The 17,763-nt window shown below is 37.3% G+C and overlaps 1 protein-coding gene across 5 annotated transcripts in view; it reads left to right on the forward strand.

The window, feature by feature from the left end:
- SCUBE1 (signal peptide, CUB domain and EGF like domain containing 1) overlaps nucleotides 1-17,763 on the forward strand; it is a 206,996-nt gene that overhangs the window by 86,850 nt on the left and 102,383 nt on the right. The window lies entirely within an intron of this gene.

A 17,763-nucleotide genomic window follows, 5' to 3' on the forward strand; every position in this document is an offset into this window, starting at 1 on the left:
GCCTTCAAAGGCACAATGTTATCTGAATACTACTGCATCTGCAGCATTATTTTGTTGGCAGCTGTTCACTATTTCTTTATATTTAAAATGGATTTCTGATTAAAAGCACATATCATAAAGAAAAAACTTTTCCATGAGTGGGCAGGTGGATTTCTGAAAATCAGAGCTTAGGTGTGAATTCTTACTCACATACACTCAAAATACTTCTTTTTGTAAGTAATGTGTAATTCCAGCTTAAAATTCGCTGTTTCAGCAGATGCTTTTGCCAGCAAGTTATTTGTGTGAAATTCATTGAAAGCATGCCTAGAAAGAGAATGTAACATTCAAGGGTATTTCTTTTAAAACTCTAGTGTGCATTGGGCATTTAAAAAGAGAAAAAGAAATATCTGTTACATTCTAACTCAGAATTGTATTGCTCAGAACCACCGGCTGTGTAGACCATATGGGTGATGACTTGTGGTAAGTACAGCACCACGTAATAGTAGGGTTTAGCTCTGAAAAATACCATGAATTTCTATGACTATCTCATCTGCTAAGCCACAGTGCAGATACATGGTAAATACTTGGGGATCCATTTGAAAGTAATTATCAGGTGACCTGCAAGGACATGTAATTATTGTGAAGGCCTGCCTATGATATTTACTGATGTAGTTACCACGTAAGTCAAATATACATCAGGACTCTGCTCTTTCTCTCCATGTAAAGTATTACCATTACTTTTTGTTATGGTTTTTCTCCTGGAATTCTTCTATTTGTTGAGGTTTTAGCTCATGTTTCCTATTGCATCCTTATTGGAGCTGCCCAAGGAAGGGCTCAGCCCACTTCTCACACAGGAGAGTCTTGAGGGAAGGGTCAAAAACTTTCCATGCCCTCCATCTTCCTGCCTTTCACTTCCTGCAACATGCAGGTAGTTTTAATCACTTTGTTTTCTCTAGTATTGTATGCTTCTGGACAGCAGTCCCTGTGGAAAACAGCCAGTTAAAGCAGCAAAACTGACATCCTCAGGACTACATTTCCAATTTTTGTTTAGTTTGCTTGTTGTAATAAAGTGCAGTGGCTAAAGTGGAAGGAAGGTTCTATGCACCTCTGAAAAGAAAGACAACAGCTTTAAGAAGTGATTGGTACCTATATTTCTTGGTACTTGCATAGACTGATGGGAACATGTAAAGCTGAGGCACAACCATGGCATAAATGGTCATCAGTGATGCTGATGGCAGGGAAGGCAGAGAATAATAGGATGAAAGTAAAGTTTGTGAGAAAACATTGATAGATTCTCTGGAGATAGTTTTTGCACTTTCTGAGTGAAATAGATTTGTCAGCTTTTCTGCTGTGTTTTGTAGTTTGTAGGTCTAGGTGCTAAGTCTTTTGCTAATCAGCTTTTTGTTCCACTGTGCCAGTATATTACACTTAGAAAATTTTTATTTTCATTAGAAGTAGTCTTGACATCTTTGTTCCCTTTACTGCATTTCAGATTTTCTCAGAAACCAGGTTTCTTCAATCTTAACGTTGCACAGGAGAAGAATATCGTAGTTTAACTGAAGCTGAACACAATAATCTAGAGGCTGAATCTAAGTAGTCTCAAATGTGGGTTTATTGTTTGTTCATGTAAGAAGCAGCTGGTTTACAGATTTCTGGGAAGCAGTATTTTTGCTGTGAGAAGTAGCATTTAAAATTGTTGGCTTAACTGGCCTTACCATGAGAACAATGCTATGAGAACAATGCTGTTTAATTTTCTTCAGATTTCTTTATGATCTTTGGAAAGCTTTTGAAGGTGTTGAAACCAGGAATAATTATGACGAAGCAATCTCAGTAATGCTAGAAAACTCTGGCTAAATTATGTTTCCTACTTTGGATTTTCTCTTTGACACTGTTCATATAACACTGACTCTTCATGTCACTGAGTGGCATAGGAATGCACATTAATTTAACCTTACTCCTAGAAAATTAAGTTTAGCACTTGAGGCCTTTGACCTTGTCTGAGAGGGTGAGAAATTATTAAACTACTTCAGTTGTCAACTCAGAATAGTTGTTACAGAATTTTCATAAGTTGTCAATGTTAAACTAAATATAATACTTTCCGTTCGTAACAGATCTGTCCACAACTTGTTTCTCTTGAAATGGTACCTATGCAGAGGTCATAATTATAAAACTAACTTTTACAGTTTGCAAAAAAAAAACTACCTTTCACAATTTGTGCTAACTAAGCCATGCCAGGTTATCCCAATGCCTGTTGCATAATTTTCAGTAACAGCAACAATGGTAATTTATACAGCATGACAATAAATTAATCCATCATATCATTCACATAGCAGCAATAGCTGCAGTGGTCATTCAGCCAGCAGATAGCATGTTTAGTTTGCATCATCTTAGAAGAAGGAACCTGTATAATTTTCTATCCAGACAGGCAGTGCCATTTCAAAGTCCTTTCACACAGTTTCCTCAGGGACTTCCAGGATGGGTTCTGAACAATGACCACAAAACCATTTTCCAAACAGTTTCATTTTTGTTCTAACATCAGTGGCTTGGGACCCCTAGGGCAACCAAGTCAATGACAGGTTTTTCTGGTCAAATGGAGAGCCCTTCCTAGCTATTCCTTCAATAAGGAAATAGGGTGGTGGTTGCGTGTTGAGTAAAATAATTGCCTGTGATTATTGTGCTGTACTATAGCTTTTGGATCTGACAGCTCTTGCAACATCATAAATTCCATGCAAAGAGCAATGACTCTTCCAAATTATCAATCTTAGATTACTCAATGTTTCGTTAAAAATAAGAAGCAACAATTTTGTAGGACTGTAACTGCAAATGTCATCTTAGAAAAACACATCAGTGCAAAGGCTCTTACAAAGTACTATTTATTTATAAGATTATGTAGTTTTACTTAACATTAGTCTGATTCCTTATTATTTCTTAAGCCGTTGATGTCAATAACTCTTGCATGCAAGAGAGAAGACCTGGAAGACAAAAGTCTGGGTCAAAAGTAACATAGCAACCTTCTCAGTATGAAACCTTCTCTCTTATGAAATAGGGCAATTACCATCAGGGAGAAAAAAAATAGAGTGGCTGCCCATAGGGTTTCACAAGAGTAGATGGAAGGAAAATCTCTGTCCTTTTACTAATGCTGTGAAGTTGAATTTGGAAACTCAGCAGCATCGGCATGGAGCAGCAACATTATAAATAATGTAAAATGGCTTCCTAGTGCTGGGAAGCTCACTGTTGTTAGATTGGGGTAGTACAAATCCTATTTAGCAGATATGCCAGACTTATAAATTTGTGTGTCTGAGCAGTGAAGGTGAGTCATAAAAGCAGCTTCACAGAGGAATTGCAGGCATTAGGGAAAGGAGAAATGCTCCCTGTAGTGTCTCTGAGGGGCTTAGAGGGTGTTGTCCCAGTTTGGCTTTCTGGCACCCAGTATTTGGCCTATTTTCATTAATTTTGGCAGAACAAGTTCTACACAAAAAGGGAGGGTAGTGCTTCCAATCCTGTGAACATGCATTGTGTTCCCTTCCTTGGCTGGCCAAGTGAGGTAGCTGGAGTTTGGGCAGATGTTGGGTTTAATTCAGATTATAGTACCCTGTAATTTTTAAGGATGTGGATTACCATCAGACTAGATTTTTATATTTGAAGTCAGGCCTAAGTACATGTTCCTTGTTTTCTTTATTGTTTCAACGACTATAGAAAAAATGCATCAGTGATACCCAAAACCAACATACAACATCTATTAAAGCAGAATACTACTCATACCCTGTGGCAACTTTCCAGGTCCACAAATTATTCTGAATGATGGCAATAACACAGCTAATTACAGATTTTTGATTTTTGATTTTTTTTTTTGTTGTTGTTGGTTGGGCTTTCTTGTTGTGGCTTTTTTTTTATTTTGTTGGGTTTTGTTTGTTTGTTTGTTTGTTTCTAAATAAGATACCTATTATAAACACCCAAAAAACTTAACTTCATAAGTACTTAAGAATGCTAAGCTCATCCAGTATGGCACCTGGAGACTGAAACTCTTGTTTGTATCATAGACTGTTTGCCCAGTACTTTGCTTCTGAACATACAGAGTTTCTGCTGTTACGCTTTGCTGGATATTGATAATGATGGTGCTTTTGCCAATGGCAGAGAGGAATGCTCATAATATTTCTTTGGTCTGATGTCACCCCACAAGCATCCTGGTTATACAGAGCTGTGGTGAAAAAGACTGTAGTAGAGGAAATCAAGCCTTCCCCCAAAACTCTATTAAAGATGCTGAAAAACATACATATCCTCAAGCCAAGAACGTTAGTGTCATGCAAGCAATTATGATATAATGTCATTGAGGAACATGGAAGAAAACAGAGTGGTACACCTTTTACTGGTAAGCCTGAAGACTATAATCATCAATTCCTTCTGTCGGCCATCCTTTCCATTCATTTCTCCATTATTACACTTTTTCCATGTTATTTTTTTCCTGTTATTCTAGGTCCAAGGAATTTAACTTGCCAGTGTTTTCAGCATGCTGCTTTCTCTATTCTGTATCCACACTAGATCACTTCCAGGACTTCATCGAAGCCAGCTTTGCTTTCCTCCCCTTTATGGGACTACCCTTTCCTTCTCCATTATGGGACTGTGACCGAAGACCTTCTCTCCTGGTTGCTTATATTCTGTTTGCCAGCATTATTACTCATGTCCTCTACAGGCCTCTGTCCAAATCCTCTGACTCAGTGGCAATGACTAACTGACTCTTCATTCCTCTCTAGCCTCCTTCATCTCCTTATTTTGCCTCTTCCACAAGACCTATCTCTCATTTGCTTTCTCCATCTGAGCAATGTCTACACACTCACAGCTTTCATTTTTCTCTTAGCCAAGGATCTGCAAGTTTCTTAGCAAAGATGTGTCACAAAAAGTCTACCCTGTGTCACAATAAGTCACCTATGTGTTGATAAAAGCACAGCTGTAAGACATACTTGCTAGCTTTTTTGTGCATGTTGTGGCCAGAAATATGTCACTAAAGCGTTCCAGTGCTATCTTTGAGAACATTCCAAAAATACTCTTGTGATTTAAGTGTAGGGGAAATGCACCCATTAAGTAGAAATGGTGATGATGTAGAGCTGGATGCATTCTTGCAGAGGCCATGCAAACAACTGAAGTTTTAATTGGGATATGGCATGATGCAGTTTGTTATTTGTATGTATGCCTTTTTGCTACAGTGGAAATTTTGTGAACTCGAAATAGCCACAAAGACACACTTCTGGGTTCATCTTCAGATTTCCATTCTGCAAGCATCCCTAAAATAGAAAGATCGTTCACTTTTGAGAAGCACCATTAGTATTCAGAATGTGTTGGCATAGAGGAGTTTAAATTTTGTCATCATTCCTTCTGTGTTTCCATAGAAAAATGGTATAATTTTACATGACCAAGGGGAGGAAATTCCTTCTGAGGATTCAGGAGACAGAAAAAGAGAATGATTTAGCTAATGCTTGTTAATTGTAAGGAATTTAATTTTTTTTTAATTATTATTCCTGATGAAAGAGAATAATATTGTAAGCAGTGGCATAGCTTTTAAAATGTTTCATCTCAGAAGCCTTTTTCTCTCTTCATAAAAAAAATATTATTCTCTCAAAAGATCTGTGCAAGAATGTGTTCACATTGAAGTGACCCTTACATATTGCTCTCATTCTGAGGTAACCCGTAAGCAATTAAAATTACTGAGCATCCTTCCAGTCACAGAGTCCAACAGAGTTAAGAAACTGTTGCTTAACAAAACACAGTTCACTTTTAATACTTACTCCATAAATTAAGCGTATAAACTTCTGATGGCCTTTAAAGCATCTCAGGAGACTCTCACCAATTCATCAAAACCATTGGTTTGTTTTGTTGACAGCCATGCTGAAGTGTTGATCTGAGGGACCGGTAAACTGGGAATTGCCGTTCAGCTTTCAGCCTCTTGAGTCCAGCTAAGAAGTTACAAAAGTAGGCATTTTCTTTCGAAGTCTCTGGCAAACCAGAAGGGAAAGGAATCATAACATTGCCTTCCAAGAATTTGTCTTTTATTCCTTCAGCTTGAGAGATAAAGGGTGATGTTTGGATACTGAGGAACAGATTTCACCGATTTTTGTTTTGTGGGGAATTTGGTGAATAGCCCCTCAGATAAGCTGAGTTAGCCTATTAGCTGCCTTATTAAAGCCTTTCAACAGAGCTTTCTAAACAATTCTTAAATGTGTTGAAATCTAGGCAGAACATGGAAGCTTTCTTTCCATGAAAGAGAACCCAGTCTGTGTAGCTTTTAAACTGAGTTGAATAGTGAGTACTTTGAAACGTTGCAGAGGCTCTGAAACAGAAAGGAAAAGAATTGGTTCCCGCCATCTCCATATGTTGTTCATCTTTACTGGCTCACAATTCCTTTAGGATTTCCACAGTAACAAGTGGAGAACTGAAGGAGCTATCCAAAATGAGCAAGCATTATCTTCTCTCTTTAGAGATGGAGAGACAGAAGTGGTGAGAAATCAAAGGACAATGCAAGACAATAGCGTGTTCAGGAAAAGTATTCGAACATCTTGAATTCCCCTTCCTACCCTAGCTCAGGCTTTCCATTGTAAATGCAGCCGTATGGTTGTTATACTCATAGACCACTCTCAGCTAAAGATTGGAATTGCATCATCTTAATAAATTCGTTTTACTGCTTTAAACCTGATTAAAGTTTTCTGCTACGTGTCTTTGCTGTCATTAACCCTAACAGCCCTTTTGTCTCACTACAGGACATACGTGTCTGAGGTTACAACTCCTAGACTCATCTCCAACTCACATGCTCCAACCACCTTTAAAATTGATCACTCCTTTCTTCCTTCCCTCTGCACTTTTCTCTTAAAATTCATTTTACTACCAAGAGGCAATGATGAGGAAGCAGTTTTTTCCGCTCATCGTCCTTAGTCTCTGACTATAGGTATGTAGGGAAAGGCCCAAAAGATATAAACAAATCATTGCACAACAGGTTGACCTTCACTTTGTGTAGAAAACCCCAAGCAGTCCATTCAGAGCTGCCATTTGCACATCACCCATCAGTCAGGACAAAGGCCTAATGTTTCAGAAGGGCTCCCTAATTGCATGTTACATGACTCTTGGAAGTCCCTGCAGTCAAATCTTGCTTTGTTAAAGGTTCCATTATTTATGAACTGACTTTGTGTAGTAAGTGTATCTACCATTTTGCCTTGGTCTTCTGAGCTTTTAAACTTAACAATGTTTTACAACTCTTTGGTAATCATCTAGTATTGAAATCCTGTTTCCCCTGTTCATATAGACTCAGAACAGCTTCCTGTTACTATACTACTTAAAAAGCCAAACTTTCCCACCACAGACAAGTTTAACCTGCTGGCTTGAAATTTATATGGATTATGTCACTAATCGAGTTGCTTTTGGTATGAGTCTCTTAGGTGAATGTGCAGGGTTCTTTAATTGCAGCAGATGTTTCTCTGGGTTTTCTCTCTCCCATTTCATTCTGGATTTTAGTTGCTTTTCCTTGGAAAGGTACATGAAAGGGAAATCCTTGTATAGTCAAATGTTTGTTTTACCATCTAAAGCTTGCAAAGGGTCCTTAGCCTGGGCTGATTTCTTCTTGAAGAGCTGTAATTATTCATGGAAAAAAAAAAAAAAAAGCCTTTGTCACTAATAGGCTTCTTGGTGCTTCTTGTAACAGTCTTTATTATTCCTTTCTACATAATTTTCTATTGATGAGGTGGAAAAAAGGCTTCCTCTGCTACTGAGAGAGAAAAAGTAATTGTTCTTTTTTCACATTTACCAATGCTTGTTGCGTTCATTATGTGTTTAAAGGACAAGGATGCAGAAAATGATGTTATTGATGGCATCACCATGGCAACAGTTCTTTGGAATAACGCATTCTGGCATTGTTATTCTGCACACACAAAAAAAGGGGGACTGTCTTTTAAGCACAAACAGATTGTGCCCCTTTTAAATGCACCCATGAACTTTGCTTTTCTGAAGATTTACAGACTGGTTTGGGGCAGAAAGGATTCTGACATCATTTACCTCTCTGTGTACATCACATTATGGTGTTAAAAAAAAAATAAATAAGCACTTTGAAAAAGCCAGTGGTTTAAAGAGACACAGTATGGGAAGGATACGCAAACATTTCTTTGATCAGAAGTGCAAAAAAAACCTTGAAAGAATTTTGAAATTTATTAACCCCACCACCCAACCCACTAAATAATCAAGCAGGATGCAGAAGACAATGGAGGAGCCAAATACTCAGAGCTTATTAAAGTAGTTATTTAGTTATGGCGATACTCCAGATGACATAGCTTTTACCCCAGCCACTACACACGCCATAAAACATTTTGATAGGAAATCGAATTGCCCATTCACGAGGCAGTTCACAAACATACATTTTGCCTTTCATATTCAGTTTTCTGTTGTCTTCAGGTACTGACAGTTGCTAGAGTAACATTTTAGAAGCGATAGCATTTTCTAGCATAGTATCATTTTATTCTTTTTTCACTCCACTGCAGTTCTGAGTTGTATTACTCCATTTCGCTGATACTCACCAGTGAAATATACGTGTTTTTCTTAGAAAAAAAAAAAGAAAAAAAAAGGGGGGGGAATGGTATCTATTGAAATTGGGAAGAGTTTGAAATCCATTCTGCACTCTGCACTCTGTCATGCTGTTTCTGGCATGCAAGTTTACATGTCACAGCTTGACTTCTCCAAGGGACAAAGTATTTCCTGCACACCAATGGTGCATGAAGGTGGGCTGTACAAACCTTGAGGTTTGGACACAAGGCGGCTTTGCACCTAAAAAGAACTTGTGTTGTGTGCAAACATACTACTTAAGTGTATTCCAGAATCTTATTTTTTGAGAGCAACTATAGTTGATTCAGTAGCTCCAAATGCACTGATAGATTTTGGTTCCAGGTTGTATATGATTTTTCTGAAAGTCACCAGAGCTGTTTAGTTGGTGGACAATAACTTAGTGGACTTTTCTACTGTCAAAATGTCAATGGAAACGTGAAGCTCTGGGGCCTGTAGCACAGCTACATATGAATGTTGCTTCACATTCAGCTTTTCAGAGCTGAAACAACCACAAACACAAAAAAACCAAAAAACAAAAAACAAACCTAGAACAGAAGGCTAGAATCTCTACTGCTTTGTCCTATATCCCTGAGAAACATGACCACCTTTATGCTACATGGTCCTGTCTGCACAGGGGCAACTCTACGAATTCCTTAGCATCTTGGTCAGTGTTTTATTTTGTAAGGAACAAAACAAGAGACTGAGCTTTGAATCTTGGTCATGTTTAGCCTTACAAAAATGCTAAGCCTGATGTAACATAGTAATTTGATCTGTGCTTCTTATTTACCTGTAGAACAGCAGCCAGCCTTCATTTCTTGCAAAACGTATTTTTACATTTAAATAGCTTATATGCATCAGTACATTTAGCATTGTATATAATTATAAATATTCATTAGATATAAAAATGAGAGCATATCTAATGATACAAATATCTATAACAGTACAAAATATATACAATTATATGTAAATCATATCATGTATCATTTTGCTAATTAGTCCTACAGTATATTTTCTGTTTATGTAAAAAAAGAAAATAGGAAAAAGTCTGTTGCATGTATGAAACTTTTTCCAGACTTAAACACTTAAAAATGTCTTTACATGTTGTGTTCATGGTAATAAAGTAATCCTACTCGAATAGCAAAATTGGTATCAGATTTCTTCAGACAACTGAATTGGGCTGAGTTATGCTTTAGAAAGGTAGTGCCATAACTCAAGGCCACAGGAGACTGTTACTTCCCTGAAAAAGAATTTGAGAGTTGCAAGAATATTCCCAATGCAGAATAGGCATTGCCGTGGTCGTTCTTCCACTTGGAGCTTGAAAGTAAACCCTTGCACACATCCAGGGCCCTTCATCATTGGTTGGTTCCATGAGGAGCAAAGCATCTCAGTTAAAGCTTTATGGGAATGTAAAAGAAGAATCTGTTTCATCCTGCTGTTTTGCAAAGTTTACTTACCACACAGCTCAGAAAGTAAACCTAAATATCCTAAAACCTAAATGTCTCTTCTTGCTTCCAAAAGTGCTGATCAAGCACATACTCATTTTATGTTTAATTACATGATGTTGCAAGAAGTCATGAAATTTTCCTGGGAAGAGTTTAGGATGTGAAGGAGTTCCTGCAAAGCAAAGTGTTGTTGAAATATTTACTGTTACTCTATTTGTTTTTGAATATACTCTATGTGTTTGAAAAAGTGCCCTAGAAATACTTATTTTTAAAATATTTTATTAGAAGTATTTCTTTCTGGAAACCAAGGCTGTCTCATGTCAGCTGTGAATATTACAGAAGAAGGAAAAAAAGACAAGATTTTAGTATTTTTTTTTCAATCCCATCATGCCGTCTCCTGCCTTATCTTTACACAAATGATACTGTAATAATTTAAACTCTGGTTAGACTCAGTTCAAAACCTTCTCATGAAACACTAATGAAAAGCCACCATATGTTCAATTAAATTATTTATATTTGTGGAAAGTGTCTGCCTTCTGAGATTATTTTAAGTCTTTTATTGGAGGACTAAAACCTTTGCAACATCTTTATGAGAAGTTTCACCTGGTAGGAGTGAAGAACGTTTAAATACTGAGTTTTCCTCTGAGCAGGGAGGGAAAACATTTTCTTGCTATTGTGTGGTCTAATGCTTTGTCATTTTCCCATGTTATAAATAGGTACTTTTTATCCCTAGAGAGAAGCTGTCAGAAAAGAGCGAGCCAGGTTTTCATATCTCTTGAGTATGCTATGAGGCTCAGAGGCCTAGTGTTTTCAAAAACAACCTGGGAGTTTCTCATTTTTTTGAGATCTTGGGACTTCTTTATAGTTACTGAAGTTCTGCCCATCTTAGGGTATTTGAGCATGCCTTGATGATGCTGTCATTTGCTAGGTCTGCTGTAGCACCACATCTCTGGGGGCCGGGATGTCAGAACTCAAGATTTATTAGCTCCTACCAAGCCACCAAGAAATAGGACAGCAGCGATGAAGACTCAAATAGAGAAAGCTCATTGCTCATCTATGCCTCATGCATGCCCTTGTCTGCCCTCAGAGTCACCTCCATCTCTCAGGGAACTTTGTGTGACAGTGACTCCCCAAAACCCAACCTTTTCTTTTGCTTTGCTTTAGTGTTTGAGGAATTGCAATTCAAAGATAAAACAAAAATAAAAGCAATTTGTAGTAGAGTTGGGTATGGTTTGGTTTGCTTTTCTTTCTTGTCCTTATTTTTCTCTTCCCCTGCCATTTATTTCCTTTTGTGTGAAATCAGTGGTAATGTCAGGTGCCAGGTGGATACTGGTGGAGACTGACAGCCTTAAATTTTGCCAGAGCCGCAGCAGCACAGGTTCCCTGGGCTATCTTGCTGAATTTTGAGAGAAACTGTATCTGTGTGTGAGAAGGTAGCACAGACTTTTGGAGGGAGTTTCAGTGAGCACCAGCTTCTGTCGTTATCTCTGCAGCATTAGAAACAGACTGAGATTGCCAAACTTTTTTCATGTGGTCCACCAAAAAGCCATCACACAATCACTAGTCAGTGACAACCAACCTAGACTGGATTGCAGCCAGTCTTTCTTATTCTCTATTCTTGGTCCCCCAGGAGTTGCTGCCATTTTCTAGAAATTTCTGAATCTATTTCCTTTCCCTGCCTGCATGGTTTTTCTGCTAAATTAAATTTAATCCATTCACTGCTATCATTCACTTTGTCTTTCTGTCCTCATTTCTGAAATTGCAGTACCTTTGCAGAGTTGGAATTCTTTGCTTTTACTGATGACTGAATGAAGTTATATTTCTGACACATGCCTGTTTCTGAATCTTAAAGACAAAACCCCCTTTATAGGGCTGGATGACACATGGTTTTCTGGCTGCCACTCAGAGGGGGAACATCTTGTCAGAGATCAGACTGTAAGCTTGTCTGCTAAAGATGCTGTCCCTAAGCACATTTTATATCCAAACTGAAAACACATGTAATTGCTAAACAAACTTGAATTTGTTTATTTTGTAATATACCAGCAGCTGTTTCCTTGTATGATGTCCAGGATTTCTCCAGCCAACCCTACTAATAGTGTAGAATTCTGCTTCCTTGGGTCAGTTTGCCTGCTTTATTTGTTTTCTTTTCTTGTCAGTCTCTTTTGGGGTGAGTTGTAGTCACTGAAAAAACTGCATTTTCCTAAAGGTTTATGCAGAACCGAGCAACTTATTTCAGGAATTAGGATGGAAAGAAAACCTGGAGTTCATTCAGTTAACAATACCAAAAGCAGTGGACCATGACATAGATTATTCCATTTCCAGCATACCCAATGGTAATATGGGTATGCGGAAATATGATGTAGTGGTCTCTTCCTAGGTGGATGCTTTGTACCCATGACATTGTGATCAGCTGAGGAAGGGTAGCTGCCTCAATCAGTTAGTTTCATCCTTCATTTTCTTACTGAAGAGAGCACACTTTGGTGTTTTGTTGTTTTTTTTTATCCTCATATAAGGGCATACTCAGTTTTGAGATGAGAGCTTCTTAGGCTCTCACTGGGGAGCAGAGCTCACCCACACATTCTTCAAGTCCTGGAATCGGGCCCTTAGTACTAAGCCAGAAACATCCAGAAGATCTGATGCAACTGTGCAGCATAAAGATGCTGGAAAACAACCCTTTGGCTTCAGTGAAGCCAAGATCTGTCCATATGTATTTGTTGACTATAACTGGGTTCTTTAGCCAAATGTTGAATTTTATTACTCTTGTGAAACATGCAAGATGCTGGAAGTAGGCCAAAGCAGGGACACATACAGGTATAGATGGGGAGCTGCTTTCCACAAGCCAGCCAAAAAATTAATTAGTATGGGGTTTTTTGATAGTCCACTATCTTACTGCATTTATATGACCAAAAAGTTACATGCAGAATGTAACATTTGGCTTGAAACAGCCATTTTGTGCTTTCTCTAACATCATGTTTCTGTCTCCGTCAGAAACTTAGTATGTTTTGTTTGGCTTCCATTCCTAACAGAGTAAAACAAAAACTCTCGGAGAGGAGTTGTCTCCGTCAGTCTTCTAAATTGCTTGGTCATTGAGCAGTGTGTTTTATTGTAGCACTGTAGTTTTTCACATGAATCTTTAAAAAGAAAACAAACTGAAAAAAATCCCACCATGTTAATAGTATAGTAAACAACTAAAATGAGAACGCTTGTCTCCTCTGCTATTCTTTCCTCTCTCAGCTGCTGAAGATATATTTCCCTCTTTCTAGCACTGGGCATTGAGAGAATGACTGTAAGTGACAATCAGGTGATCTAAAGATGTGCCATATTCTGTTTCTAACTTTATAGCTATTCTAATTAAAATATATTTGGTATGATTGTATTTTGCTATAGCATATAATACATATTGACACAGTTAATCCTGATACAGTTGAACTCTACCATTTCTTAAATTAGTAGTTCTCCAAAAGAGAAAATTCCTGAATATCACCAGTAGCAGTTTCATAGCACCACATGGATCCCCTGCTCAAGCAGAAGTGTTTATCCCCTATAACCAAGATTGATGGAGAGAAACTTACCACAACAATTGCTTGTTGTTTGTTTTATAAAGATTTATGCTTTACTTTACATACAAAGTATGTTCATAAAAAGTGCGTAAAGCAGTTCAGAAATAATTAAACACTGTGGCTTATCTAAGTCCAGCAATTCAATGACATGCATATAACTTATATTTAATGTCTTTTAACTCTTCTGGATGTTTCTGGTACAGAATCATGCAAATATTGTGCAATGTATGAATTTCATAAATCACATTTACAACTTTTTACATTATTTTTTATACAGCTCTCTTTTTTGTTAAATAAGAATGCAACTGTAATAAGAGATTTAACTGTGTACCTGATGCTAAAATTAACATCAACAAAAAAGAAAATCCAATTATGTAGTTTTGAGGATTGAGCGTAAGTGTACATATATGTGTCAAGTTCAAGAATTCTTGTATTTTCTTACCACATTCAACCACATATATGTCTGACAATATTCTAAAAGTTATTACTGTATTTTATCTTTAGTGCAATGTAAAGAGTCTTTTTCAGATAGTGTTTGTAATCATCATCTTTATTTGAAAGTTATAAAAAATAGCAATATAAACACAGAGTGAAATTATAACATAGAGGATAGTGTAAGCATAAGTGAAGAAGCACGGAGTAAAATAATTGCTAGAAGTCTTAATTAAGATGAGAACAGGCAGTCTTAATGAAAAATAAAGGCTCATCAGTACGTCAGTTGTCACAGTCAGCCTGATTTAAGCACTTTCAGAGCCACTGAGCTGAAAACATTTTTTAGAGCATAATACAATGGAGAGGTCATTGTATCAGGCTGAACATTTTGCAGAACAGCACTATTAAGAGATTTCTGATAACTAGATGGCAGACTGGGCTAATGTGGTAGACTTACACCCAAATCTCTCCTAGCCCAGGAACAAAAATGAATGTGAATTGTGGGTCATGTAACAATGTCTGCCATTCTCCCATGAACAATCTTTTGTAAGTGAAAGTAAGAGAAAATCCAGGAATGCAATAGGAGAGAGTTTCTCAAGTCATATCTAAAACACTGAGGGAGGATTTAAGTTAATTAGATTAGTGTTTTCCTTAAGTGGCATTTCTCTTTCTGTTTATATTTTCCATTGGATTCTGGTTTGCTCTCTTTTTATTAGGTGAATTTGCTGAGAATGCGTCTGTGTTTGAAAAGTTTCTTTTGCTGCCTGCCAGCACTGCCAAAGAGAATATGCAACCATTTTTGTGCTGGCCTTAGAGACTACCTTGAGTAGCAGCATATAGATTTAAGATACTACTTTTCTTAACAGCTAACATAAAAAACCTAGAACCTTTAAACGCTGGACACTTTAGTGTCATGACAATAAAGTAAGGATTTTTTGGTGCACAGAGTTCACTTTTAACAACATTTAGTATTTCCCTTGATTTAGGAACTATGGTTTTCATTTGACTCATAGCCACATCAGTTCTAGAAGCTGGGACACACATACCGCTGCAAAAATCAAGAGAAGCAGCTAGGGGCAATTTCTTGTGTTCAGACCCAGGGTGATGTCATTGCACTCACGATGGGAGAGAGAGTGGGGGCCACAAGTCAGTGCAGTAAAAAATGTAGTTCTGCAAATACTTCCTGGCTGAGTCTCAGATGGAAGATCCATTGCCTGATATTTTGTGCAGGCTGTGCTTCCCCTCTCTTCCCTGGTTCTGCATTACATTGGTCAGCTCTAGGAAGGAGCAACATGTGAAACACAGGGCAGTCCTCTTGGTGCTGGGGCCCCTCTGCTTAACTGGGTCTTATGGTGATTAAGAGAAAAACTTCAAACATATTTAAATGAGCAGAGGAATCCCAAACAATTTTTCCGTGATCGTGGGTTTTTTTACTTGAATTACTCGTTTTTTAGTTATTTCTACAAATCAGTCTGTTTGGCTTTGATTGTGCCATTTTGGACCATATCCTACTAAAGGGACTACTGAAAAAAATAATTTTAAGAGTATTTGTCTCTCCTATTTATATATATCATAAAAGGTTCAGTATTATCTGAACAGACAGCTTGCAAAAAAAGTATATTATTCATAAATCCTTTATATATGTAGATTGATACATGGATGTCTGGCCAACTGTTGCATTTGCTGAAAAATTAAAATTTCAAATTATTAAAACTATTTGCAAATTAGCACAAGTTTGTTTTTAAACATTTTTAAACAAGCTAAAATACTTATTTGCTGCATTTTTATCTAAATTTTTTTTCAGGCTTAAAATTTTGTTCAGGATTTTTTTTTTTTTTTTAATTCTTAGGATTTGGAAAAAATACTAAAATAAGAATGTGAAGTTTTGTTGCGGATGAGCTCCTGCTCTTGTCTGATAAATAATGGTCTTTAATTTCATCAGAAAACTGGTGTTTACTGAAATAATGGTTTTCAAGTGTAGGAGATTTTTGTGGTGTTCTTCTCCAGGTAAACATGGAACTCAGATATTTTTTCTACAGCTCCAACTGCTTAATGAACACAATAACTGAGATGATTAATACTGTAACTGAAATACTGTGCTCTTACACACAAATACCAGCTTAATATTCTGCTTTATCTTCGACTTTTGCTTCAAAATGCGGTAATTGTGATCTTTGATTTCTCCTGATATTTTTAGCAGTGTGCAGATTCTGCCTTCCAAGTGATTTTAACAATGGCAGATATTCAGTATCTTTAAGTAAATACTGAAAATCACTTGCTTTATTACACTTCTGGGCCTTTAAATATCTTCTTTCATCTAATTCCTCTCTTCTCATTACCTCAGCAGTGTGACTCAATCAGCCATGTGTTATCTTTCCCAGATCCTTTTCTGAACATGGTGTAGTGTGCAGGAATGCAGTTTGTCAAACACATTGTGTCTGAAATCCTTTGTTGGGAGAAGTGGAGAGAAAGAGATTATAAAATGCCTCAAAACATTCAATAAGGCCGTTCCCAGGTTTCTTATATCTGTTCAGCCAAACAAAACATTCGTACCTCACTTCGATCTATGGTATAGTGTATAGTTTATAGTGTGTAGTATGTATTGTATCTTCCAATAGCATCTGTTGTTCATGCTGCAGTTTACAGAGAATAATGTTATTTTGTGCTTTGGCAAATTTTTAAACTCATCAAGGCCAATAAAGAGGAGAATTTAGAAGACAGACATGTATGTGTTTAGACAACCAATATAATATTGGTTTTCAAAGGCAGTGAGATTTGAGATCCTGATATTTTTGGTAGGAGAAATGAGCAAAAATACCTTGGTAATGTGTGTTTTTCATTGCTTTGCTAATATAAACCTTTCTGAGGTAAGTTGAGCAGTGCAAATAACTCCTGAAGCTCTTAGCTTCTGTCAACCTGAGGGAATCTCTGGCTGACTTTCTGTGGCATTTCATCCTCAGAAGTTTCTACCCAAAGTTTCTTAGTAGCTGATTTATGCACTAACTTGTGTTCAATTAAAAATGATTTTGTATCCAGAGAAACTTTTGCTCAGTGTGAGACCAGCCTCAGCCTAAAGGCAGTTTGTGTAGATGCCAGGGTGGCAGGTATGTTTCTGTTTCTGTAAGAATAAAAAGAGATGGCAGTGATTGTTTTTACCTTTGGAAGCAAAACCTTTGCAACAGCCCTGAAGAAAACATTTCTTTACAGTTCATTGTCACTGTAGGTTTAAATTGAACATTCTACACCGGAGCTGTTTTGAGAAATTATCCCAGAATAGGTAACAGTAGCCATGTTCCAAAGTGACAAACGAGTTGGTGAGTCCATACTGATGTTGCATGCACCAACATTTTGGAGAATACACACTGTTTTCACAGTAGTAAGCCAAGTTACGCTGTGAATTCTCTGTCAGTGTACTCTCAGAAAATTTGTCTCTCCTTTCCAGGTCAGATATCCAAAGGGAAGTCTGAGAAGGGCTTTGTAATGCAAATCTGGCTTGCCTTCGTTCACACAAGGAGTGCTAGATGCTGACCCATAAGGACTGAGTTCAAGATTTCTGTGAATACGTGGGGTTTGAATTAACTCAGTAATGAAAGCGTCCAAGAGCATAAGACGCATTCAGTATCTAAATCACTTACATGGTTTGGAAAGCTAAAATTAGCCTTATAATGATTAAGAGAGACCTGGTTGATACTATGCCTTGGCATAAACAGTAACAGGAATCCACCTATTGCACTTGGACGTTTGTTGAACAGCTCTTACACTTTGTTTAATATACT

This window comes from Pezoporus flaviventris, unplaced genomic scaffold, assembly GCF_033815535.1.
Source record: "Pezoporus flaviventris isolate CSIRO_AGI_PZ_B2104156 unplaced genomic scaffold, CSIRO_AGI_Pfla_v1 ptg000070l, whole genome shotgun sequence".
NCBI lineage: Eukaryota > Metazoa > Chordata > Aves > Psittaciformes > Psittacidae > Pezoporus > Pezoporus flaviventris.